The sequence below is a fragment of the Mixophyes fleayi genome, chromosome 4 (genome assembly GCF_038048845.1).
Source record: "Mixophyes fleayi isolate aMixFle1 chromosome 4, aMixFle1.hap1, whole genome shotgun sequence".
Taxonomy (NCBI): domain Eukaryota; kingdom Metazoa; phylum Chordata; class Amphibia; order Anura; family Limnodynastidae; genus Mixophyes; species Mixophyes fleayi.
In genome coordinates, this window is record NC_134405.1 from 322,476,488 (window position 1) to 322,487,652 (window position 11,165).

Consider the following 11,165-nt stretch of genomic DNA (forward strand, 5'->3'; position numbering starts at 1 on the left):
AGATCCCCTCGGCCAGACATTACGAATAGAGCGATGTAAAATGGATCTGTCAGTACCTGCCCTGTACATTACCAGTGCATGGTAATGTACATGGTTTAAACGTTGCCCTATCCGCCACAATCTGATGAGTATACCATTTAAATGGGTAGTACATATAGATGAAGAACCCCCAGTACAGCATATAGGAGAACTAATAACCTTTATGCTATTTAAAAAAAACAAAAAAAACCACAAACAATTATATAATTATACCCTCCAGAAATCGAATACATTTCTAGTACATTCTCCACTGTACATCGCTGTGGAACATTACAGAACCCTATAGAACAATAATACACTTGGCATATTGAATGGTTTTGCTCATGCAACCTCTGTCTGTTCCTTAAACTCTACATGCCGACGGTCACAGCCATCCACAGAGTGGTTTCTCCTAATGCAAAATACAGTCTTCTACCTGGGCATTTCCTGTAGAGTCTCCATAGACTGTTGGCAAACCAGATAAATAATGCAACTCATATAGGAATTAAGAATCCTTTCTTTCCTGTTCACATCCGCACACACATGCCGGGGAGTCTGTATGTATGGATCTACAAACCCTAAAGAACGAATAATAATGTGATCTCCAGAACATCAGAAAAACAGACAACATGGCTAACATAGTGGCAATAGGAAATATAATTTAGTTTAGTAAAAGTTGGATGTATAGTATGAATCTGCATCAGTGTGACGGGTGTCTCACATCACTGCTCTGTGCTGTTGGGGGACCCTGCTCCTTCCACTATATAAAACTCTTAGGGGTAGACTTACCAAAGCCTTCTGAACAGGAAAAGTGGAGGCGTTGCACATAGCAACCAATCATATTCCAGCTGTCATTTATAAAGTACATCCTAGAAAATAATAGCTAGAATCGGAAATGAATACAAAAGTTTTATAAGCCTGTGCTTGGGATCTAATGACGTTCGAAAGCTTATTTTCCTAAAATTTGGAATACTGAGGCATGTAGATGAAGGGTGGTAGTACAAATATATGGACCTTGCTAAATACAACAAATAGTGGGTGTGCTAGGGAAGGAATGCCGACCAAACTTATATAATGGGTAGAGGAGGGCATTTAAAAAAAAATATATACATATATATATATATATATATATATATATATATATATATATATATATATATATATATATATAAATAAAATAAAACAATACGTTTTCAAGCACAAGAGCTTGTTTTGCTTCTGTGGGGCTTATATAAATGTTTCTTTTTGTTTTACCCAGTGCACTAAGGGCAAAGTTTTAATAATAACATTCCCAGTTGCTTAGCACCTATCCAGGGAATTGCCAACTACGTGACACAAGCTTTAAGATGGTTAATTTGCCGCTTCGTCAAATTCTGCACTGGATTCACAATAAAACGGGGTCCTTTAAGGACAAGGCTTTGACTGGCGTTAACCCTTCACCCGGTACTTGTCAACACTGTCCTGTGCAATATACTTTGGTGGCCCCTAGACTGGTAACTTCTACTTAAACTGCTTCCTGTCTCGTTAAACGTAGCCCATAGTCAACTCGGCATTTCATAGCAATGATTTATGGTTGGCACTGCACCCGCGACTTTTGTTTGCCGCTGGTTGGACACCGAAAACGCGTAACGTTCCACATTCCTCCCTTTTAATATTAGGTCGACTAGAAGTACTTTCCTGCACAATACAAATAAATAAACTTTATTGAGGATTCTGCTCAAATAAAATGTTTGAAGACGCAACAAAGGACTACTTAAATGTGTGTGGTGGAACCCACAATATGGTTCATTTAGCAGTAAGGCATTGTGTACCAGACTGTGGGATTACCTCACACTAAGCGGCACAACAAGATCACACTACGGTCACTAGTCCAAACATTTAGCAACAATAAGTCTAATAAAACGTTTAGGGAGGTATTCAATTGACGACGGGATCACCGAAAACCCCACGCTCGAACAATATTACCGTTAATACGGTAATTTACTCGCTGAAATCCAGCGAGATATTACCGTATTAACGGTAATATTTTTCGATGGCTGGGTTTTCGGCGATCCCGCCGTCAATTGAATATGCCCCTTAGAGTGTTAGCTCTTTGAGGCGAGACCTACTTTTCTCATGTGTGTCTATTGTCATCAATTGTATTTGGGATGGATTATCCTTTAGATTTAGTATGAACTGTCAGATGAGTTAATAAAACAGTCAAAAAAACAGTTGGTTAATAAAACAGTGTCATCATCATCATTTATTTAGCGCCACTAATTCCGCAGCGCTGTACAGAGAACTCACTCACATCAGTCCCTGCCCCATTGGAGCTTACAGTCTAAATTCCCTAATATACACACACACACAGACACAGACACAGACAGCGAGGGAGAGACTAGGGTCAATTTAGATAGCAGCCAATTAACCTACCAGTATGTTTTTGGAGTGTGGGCGGAAACCCACGCAAACAAAGGGAGAACATACAAACTCCACACAGATAAGTCCATGGTCGGGAAACGAACTCATGACCCCAGTACTGTGAGGCAGAAGTGCTAAACACTAGGCCACATTTATTTAGTGCACTCTACAAAATGACAGCTAGAATCTGATTGGTTGCTATGGGCAACATCTACACTTTTTCAAACCCACAGTTTAGTAAATATACCCCATAGACTAGTTTAAACAGTTTCAGGCTGCTGTATTGTGACTACACAGAAAAGTTAATTGGCATTTGACAAAAAGAAGTGTATGTGTAAGATAAGGTATAGACTGTAAGCTTCACTGAGACAGAAAATGATGAGGATGATTAAATATTCTATGTAAAGCGCTGCTGAATGTAGAGGTGCTATATACAGTATATCCATCTGTTAATAAATAAACTACTAATGCAATTTTACTTGGAACGAACATGGGCAATTAATCACTCACCAGCAATCAACAATTTTGTGACAGCTTGTTTTCAAGGGGCGGCATATAAAGATGATTTTTAATTATTTAATCACTGGGTACTGTGCTATCAAATTCCCACAATTTCATTATGTTGAATGTGCTTCAGGTGATCAATCGTGTTGATTGGCTGTAATGGGTTAAACTATTAATCGCTCGTTCATGCATTTTTTTCCAGGTGATTCAGAGCAGGAAATGCTACGTTGACCCGTGTAATGAGATTTCAGAGCGATTACTCACAGCAAAGTAATGTGCAAAGTGTTTTCTAAGTGACTAACCTCATGAGAATTATTCACAGCCTTGAAATCGCCCAGTGCCCCCATGCTGGCAGGCAGCAGCCTCCAGGGTAATACTGTACAGTGCCCACATGCTGGCAGGCAGCAGTCTCCAGGGTAATACTGTACAGTGCCCACATGCTGGCAGGCAGCAGTCTCCAGGGTAATACTGTACAGTGCCCACATGCTGGCAGGCAGCAGTCTCCAGGGTAATACTGTACTGTGCCCCCATCCTGGCAGGCAGCAGTCTCCAGGGTAATACTGTACTGTGCCCCCATCCTGGCAGGCAGCAGTCTCCAGGGTACTACTGTACTGTGCCCACATGATGGCATGCAGCAGTCTCCAGGTTACTACTGTACTGTGCCCACATGCTGGCAGGCAGCAGTCTCCAGGGTAATACTGTACTGTGCCCCCATCCTGGCAGGCAGCAGTCTCCAGGGTAATACTGTACTGTGCCCCCATCCTGGCAGGCAGCAGTCTCCAGGGTACTACTGTACTGTGCCCACATGATGGCATGCAGCAGTCTCCAGGGTACTACTGTACTGTGCCCACATGATGGCATGCAGCAGTCTCCAGGGTAATACTGTACTGTGCCCCCATCCTGGCAGGCAGCAGTCTCCAGGGTACTACTGTACTGTGCCCACATGATGGCATGCAGCAGTCTCCAGGGTACTACTGTACTGTGCCCACATGCTGGCAGGCAGCAGTCTCCAGGGTACTGCTGTACTGTGCCCCCATCCTGGCAGGCAGCAGTCTCCAGGTTAGGGCTGTACAGTGCCCCCATGCTGGCAGGCAGCAGTCTCCAGGGTACTACTGTACTGTGCCCACATGATGGCAGGCATCAGTCTCCAGGGTACTACTGTACTGTGCCCACATGCTGGCATGCAGTAGTCTCCAGGGTTCGGCTGTACTGTGCCCCAATGCTGGCAGGCAGCAGTCTCCAGGGTACTGCTGTACTGTGCCCGAATGCTGGCAGGCAGCAGTCTCCAGGGTACTACTGTACTGTGCCCACATGATGGCAGGCATCAGTCTCCAGGGTACGGCTGTACTGTGCCCACATGCTGGCATGCAGCAGTCTCCAGGGTTCGGCTGTACTGTGCCCCCATGCTGGCAGGCAGTAGTCTCCAGGGTACTGCTGTACTGTGCCCACATGCTGGCAGGCAGCAGTCTCCAGGGTAGGGCTGTACAGTGCCCCCATGCTGGCAGGCAGCAGTCTCCAGGGTACTGCTGTACTGTGCCCACATGATGGCATGCAGTAGTCTCCAGGGTACTACTGTACTGTGCCCACATGCTGGCATGCAGCAGTCTCCAGGGTACTACTGTACTGTGCCCACATGCTGGCAGGCAGCAGTCTCCAGGGTAGGGCTGTACAGTGCCCCCATGCTGGCAGGCAGCAGTCTCCAGGGTACTGCTGTACTGTGCCCACATGATGGCATGCAGTAGTCTCCAGGGTACTACTGTACTGTGCCCACATGCTGGCATGCAGCAGTCTCCAGGGTAGGGCTGTACAGTGCCCCCATGCTGGCAGGCAGCAGTCTCCAGGGTACTACTGTACTGTGCCCACATGATGGCAGGCATCAGTCTCCAGGGTACTACTGTACTGTGCCCACATGCAGGCATGCAGCAGTCTCCAGGGTACTGCTGTACTGTGCCCCCATGCTGGCAGGCAGCAGTCTCCAGGGTACTACTGTACTGTGCCCACATGATGGCAGGCATCAGTCTCCAGGGTACTACTGTACTGTGCCCACATGCTGGCATGCAGCAGTCTCCAGGGTTCGGCTGTACTGTGCCCCCATGCTGGCAGGCAATAGTCTCCAGGGTACTGCTGTACTGTGCCCACATGCTGGCAGACAGCAGTCTCCATGGTACTACTGTACTGTGCCCACATGCTGGCATGCAGCAGTCTCCAGGGTACTACTGTACAGTGCCCCCATGCTGGCAGGCAGCAGTCTCCAGGGTAGGGCTGTACAGTGCCCCCATGCTGGCAGGCAGCAGTCTCCAGGGTAGGGCTGTACTGTGCCCGAATGCTGGCAGGCAGCAGTCTCCAGGGTACTACTGTACTGTGCCCACATGATGGCATGCAGCAGTCTCCAGGGTACTACTGTACTGTGCCCACATGCTGTCATGCAGCAGTGTCCAGGGTACTGCTGTACTGTGCCCACATGATGGCAGACAGCAGTCTCCATGGTACTGCTGTACTGTGCCCGAATGCTGGCAGGCAGCAGTCTCCAGGGTACTACTGTACTGTGCCCACATGATGGCATGCAGCAGTCTCCAGGGTTCGGCTGTACTGTGCCCCCATGCTGGCAGGCAGCAGTCTCCAGGGTACTGCTGTACTGTGCCCACATGATGGCAGACAGCAGTCTCCATGGTACTGCTGTACTGTGCCCGAATGCTGGCAGGCAGCAGTCTCCAGGGTACTACTGTACTGTGCCCACATGATGGCATGCAGCAGTTTCCAGGGTTCGGCTGTACTGTGCCCCCATGCTGGCAGGCAGTAGTCTCCAGGGCAGGGCTGTACTGTGCCCCCATGCTGGCAGGCAGCAGTCTCCAGGGTAATACTGTACTGTGCCCCCATGCTGGCAGGCAGCAGTCTCCAGGGTAATACTGTACTGTGCCCCCATGCTGGCAGGCAGCAGTTTCCAGGGTAGGGCTGTACTGTGCCCGAATGCTGGCAGGCAGCAGTCTCCAGGGTACTACTGTACTGTGCCCACATGCTGGCATGCAGCAGTCTCCAGGGTACTACTGTACTGTGCCCACATGATGGCAGACAGCAGTCTCCATGGTACTGCTGTACTGTGCCCGAATGCTGGCAGGCAGCAGTCTCCAGGGTACTACTGTACTGTGCCCACATGATGGCATGCAGCAGTCTCCAGGGTTCGGCTGTACTGTGCCCCCATGCTGGCAGGCAGTAGTCTCCAGGGTAGGGCTGTACTGTGCCCCCATGCTGGCAGGCAGCAGTCTCCAGGGTAGGGCTGTACTGTGCCCCCATGCTGGCATGCAGCAGTCTCCAGGGTAGGGCTGTACAGTGCCCCCATGCTGGCAGGCAGCAGTCTCCAGGGTACTGCTGTACTGTGCCCACATGATGGCAGACAGCAGTCTCCATGGTACTGCTGTACTGTGCCCGAATGCTGGCAGGCAGCAGTCTCCAGGGTACTACTGTACTGTGCCAACATGATGGCATGCAGCAGTCTCCAGGGTTCGGCTGTACTGTGCCCCCATGCTGGCAGGCAGTAGTCTCCAGGGTAGAGCTGTACTGTGCCCCCATGCTGGCAGGCAGCAGTCTCCAGGGTAGGGCTGTACTGTGCCCACATGCTGGCAGGCAGCAGTCTCCAGGGTAGGGCTGTACAGTGCCCCCATGCTGGCAGGCAGTAGTCTCCAGGGTACTACTGTACTGTGCCCACATGATGGCATGCAGCAGTCTCCAGGGTTCGGCTGTACTGTGCCCCCATGCTGGCAGGCAGTAGTCTCCAGGGTACTGCTGTACTGTGCCCACATGCAGGCATGCAGCAGTCTCCAGGGTTCGGCTGTACTGTGCCCCCATGCTGGCAGGCAGCAGTCTCCAGGGTACTGCTGTACTGTGCCCACATGCTGGCAGACAGCAGTCTCCAGGGTACTGCTGTACTGTGCCCACATGCTGGCAGACAGCAGTCTCCAGGGTACTGCTGTACTGTGCCCACATGCTGGCAGACAGCAGTCTCCAGGGTACTGCTGTACTGTTCTCTCTCTCTGGTTTGTGAGGAGGGCTACATTCCCTACCAATGGATCTCAAACACACTAGTGCCAATTTAGCTAGAAGATAATTAATAGTTTTTGGATCATAGGAGGAAACTGGAGCACCTAGAGGAAACCTACACATACATGGGGAGAACATACAGATAGCACCATGAATGGATTCAAACCCAAGGCCCCTGTACTGATAGGCAACATGCTAACCACTGTGTCCAAAGCTTCTCTACATCATGTGACTGTGGTTGCCATGGTAGTCACATGACACTGTGCAGAATTATAAATCATTGATAGCAGTCTGAAGAAACAAATCAAGGAAAAGTTGTAGTAACTCACTTCCTTTTTTTAGGCTGCCACATTGAATTATGTTAAAACAACGCCTCATTTTTTTCATGGATTGCAGCTTTAACAAAGTCACAACTAACTAACTTTTTTCACGGTCTTGTCTCTTTAAATAAGTTATACATTTTTGTTATATATAAAATCTCACACTAACAAATTGATCAACATTAATGAAACTACTGTAGTAGCTGTTCAACAAGGTGGTGTTAGGAAAACAACAGAATCTGGTTGCTAGGAGTAATAACAACTTTTTTAAATCTGTGCAACAGATCTCATAAATAACCCAGCATTATGTTTGATGCAAGAACAACATTCTGCTTAACAGGGTTGAATTATTTGCCACTAACATGTCCAACACTTCAGCTATAAATACAAAGCAGACAACTTCTTGCAGTCTGAAATTATTATCCTTTACAAGATAAAATATTTCAAATATTTCCTTTTTTCTTAATTCAAATTATACCATGCAACACTATCGCTGGATAGATAGCACAGTCAATAAATGTGTTTCTCCTTTCATGCTGTGCCAAGCCATTGTAAAGCAGGCGTGTTTTGATAAGGGTTTATAATTCTCGTCAGCTTCCTGGAAATCATATACAGGGTTTAAAGGCTACTTTTTGATCTTGTTTTAGTAAAGGCACTGTCCTTGACTGAGTACAGGAAAAGTCTTACTTAGGTGAAAACAAAATAATACTTTGACACCTCCCTGCGAATAGTATCTGTAATAACACCCTGGTGAAACTTAAGGTGGCATACACGGTGCTATTTTTTTCGAACGACAACTGTTCTAGATACAGAAGTTTACACAAGTATACACAAGTACAGTTGCTCATTGCATGTTGCTATACTTCAGTGAACGTCCATCCCACAACTCCCAACTGTCCCAAGTTAGACAGGGCAGTTCTGACTTGGGGGGGGGGGGGGGGGGGGTAAGGATCTTTGTTTTAAAGTCCGGGTCTGCTGAGTGGTGTCTTCTGCTCACCGTATTGAATGTGTCCTGTGCTCACCTGCTACTGGTGTACGCTGTAACTCGGCTCTTTTTAGGGGGGCTTGGGTGTGGTCTAGTGTTTCAGAAGCACTAGGGGGGAATGGCACACCCTCCCCCACACTTTATCATCATCATTTATTTATATAGCGCCACTAATTCCGCAGCGCTGTACAGAGAACTCATTCACATCAGTACCTGCCCCATTGGAGCTTACAGTCTAAATTCCCTAATATACACACACACAGGCAGACAGACAGAGAGAGGCTAGAGTCAATTTTGATAGTAGCCAATTAACCTACCAGTATGTTTTTAGAGTGTGGGAGGAAACCGGAGCACCCGGAGGAAACTCACGCAAAAACGGGGAGAATATACAAACTCCACACAGATAAGGCCATGAACTCATGACCCCAGCGCTGTGAGGCAGAAGTGCTAACCACTTAGCCACGTGCTTGCCTTCTTTTGCTTTCTCACCTCTGGGAGGTCAGCTAGCAAGTGCAGGAGGAGACATGGCGGCTCCATCAAGACGATCCGCCCCCTGTCGCATCGTGTTATTAAGTCCCACCTCATTTGGCTGTAATATTGCAGTAAACCCCATCCACCAATCACACACTTGATTAAATTGTCTAACTTGCACTAGAGAACTAATTGCTGGTGCGGTTCAGTACAAATTGCGTCATTCGTATACACAGTAAGCCTTAATCAGCTTAACTCATTATCACAGAATTTTATTTGCTTTTACTATATTCTGTGATACGCCTGGGCTAGCGATTATTGCACAGTAAGTGCCGTGGAGAGCATAAGGTATGTACAGCAGTTGTCTCAACCCAAACATAAGGATCTTTGTGAAAAAACAAAAAATAAAAAGCGATACCCATAGTAGCCAATCAGAATTGTGCTTTAACTTCATAAACTAGACTAGAACAATGATAGCTAGAATCTGACTGGCTGCTACTGGAAATAACATGTATATTATTATTTCTTATCAGACTGTGTTAGACTCATGGAGTACGGGTGTGCCATTAGACTGTATCCATTCTAGGCTGACATCGGTGACTGGAAAATCATACCAACAGACAAAAGACACAGAAAACAGGGTATAGAGAGCACAGCAACAACATAACTCATATTCACACAGATAGGGCTGTGATCAGAATCAAACTCCTGTGAGGCAGCAATGCTAACCACTGTGCCACTGTCATGTCCCCTTCCGCCTCCCCCCCGTCCCCAAATACATTACTCTTTAATAGGTATCAGATAAGACTCCACAACAGCCAATAAATTAAAGAGACAAATCAGCCATTTCTACAGCTTTAGTGTATTTTATTTTTATCTAAGTTTAGTACATCATATGGGCAAGTCATTCTGCACAGAATAGTTTACATATCTGGGTGTTGTCTTTATTAAAAGTTCTGTCCACCGTTTTATCTAGTTGTTGGATAGACCCTCTAGCAGGGTGTATCTAACTGGGACCCCTGGCTGCCTAGTTTCCACCTTCAGGATGCAGGGTGTTCAGACTTCTACATATATCAATCCCCTACTCTCATTATATGCCCAGCATCAAACCTGATGATGTTGGGGGGTACAACGCAGAGGTGGGGGCTGGCAATATGCAAAGCACTGTGTAATTCTGGCCCTGATCCATTAGATATATTATGTTACAGAATGTATATAACCACTAATTAAGGCTATGATAGAAGTTTCCACACTTAGCCACAAAGATAAACTCATTATTTTACCGCATTCAAGGCAGCCATACTGCTATGAAAATAATATTTCATTCATACAGGATTATTTATGAAGCTCTGAAGAGGATTAAAACCCCCCAAAATCTGCAGTTTTGTGGGGACTACCACATTATCGAGTAATGAGGCTATTTATTATTATCTCCAATAACTGCTGCAAGTCCCAGTCTCATTGATCGCAAATCCAGTCCCCATAGGTGTCTATGGGGCCTGCGTTCATGGCCTATTTATCAAGCTCCAAAATTGGGATCTTGACCCCGACAGCTAACCCCGTTATCCGTTCTATCCCGTGGGGAGAGCAGCGCAGGAGATGGACATTCGGATCCCCCTCCGGGAGGCTTCTTGCTTCTTCCTATCAGAAATTGTCCTAGACCATAAGATCCGTAAGTAAAGTGTGTCGGAGCCAATACAATATGTTCCAATAATAAATGTCCCCGGGTTGTTAATGCTTAGTGATGTTAGTAGTTTCTAGTGAATTGATAGACTACATGCTTATAATTAGTGCCTCAGGCCATGAAAGTGTCGCCTCTACTGTGTGTGTATGGGACGAGTAAACGTTAACCAGGAAAAAGTGTTATTCAATTTTGTTGCATTACCGCTTATCACATCCTCACCTCCATGGTCTTCTATTGTTTATATAACAAAGAGCCACTAGAGGGCAGTCACACATCATGAAATAAGTGACAGCTGACAGCATTTGGTAATAGGTCAGAGATCAGCATTTATTACATGACTGTATATAAGCTGTGTGTGTCCCACCGATAAGAAACGCAAAGAGTTTCCCCTCTTGAAGCCCTTTTCACTTCTTCCTCTTTCCCTGTCTCTATCCACTTCTTTTACTCCCCCTTCGTTTTCCTGATTACCTTCCTAATTACTGAATACTCAATGTGACTTTTTCTGTATACTGAAATAATATTGTAAACATTCCTAATAAAATTTGTTTAAAAAAAAAAAAAGAAACCCAAAGGGGAGTATTTACTAAACAGCGCGTTTGAATGAGTGAACGTTACCGATAGCAACCAATCAGATTCTAGCTGTCATTGTGTAGAATGTACTAAATCAATGATAACTAGAATCTTGTTGCTATAGGCAACATCTCCACTCTTTCAAACCCGCAGTTTAGTAAATAGTACAAAAAGTTGA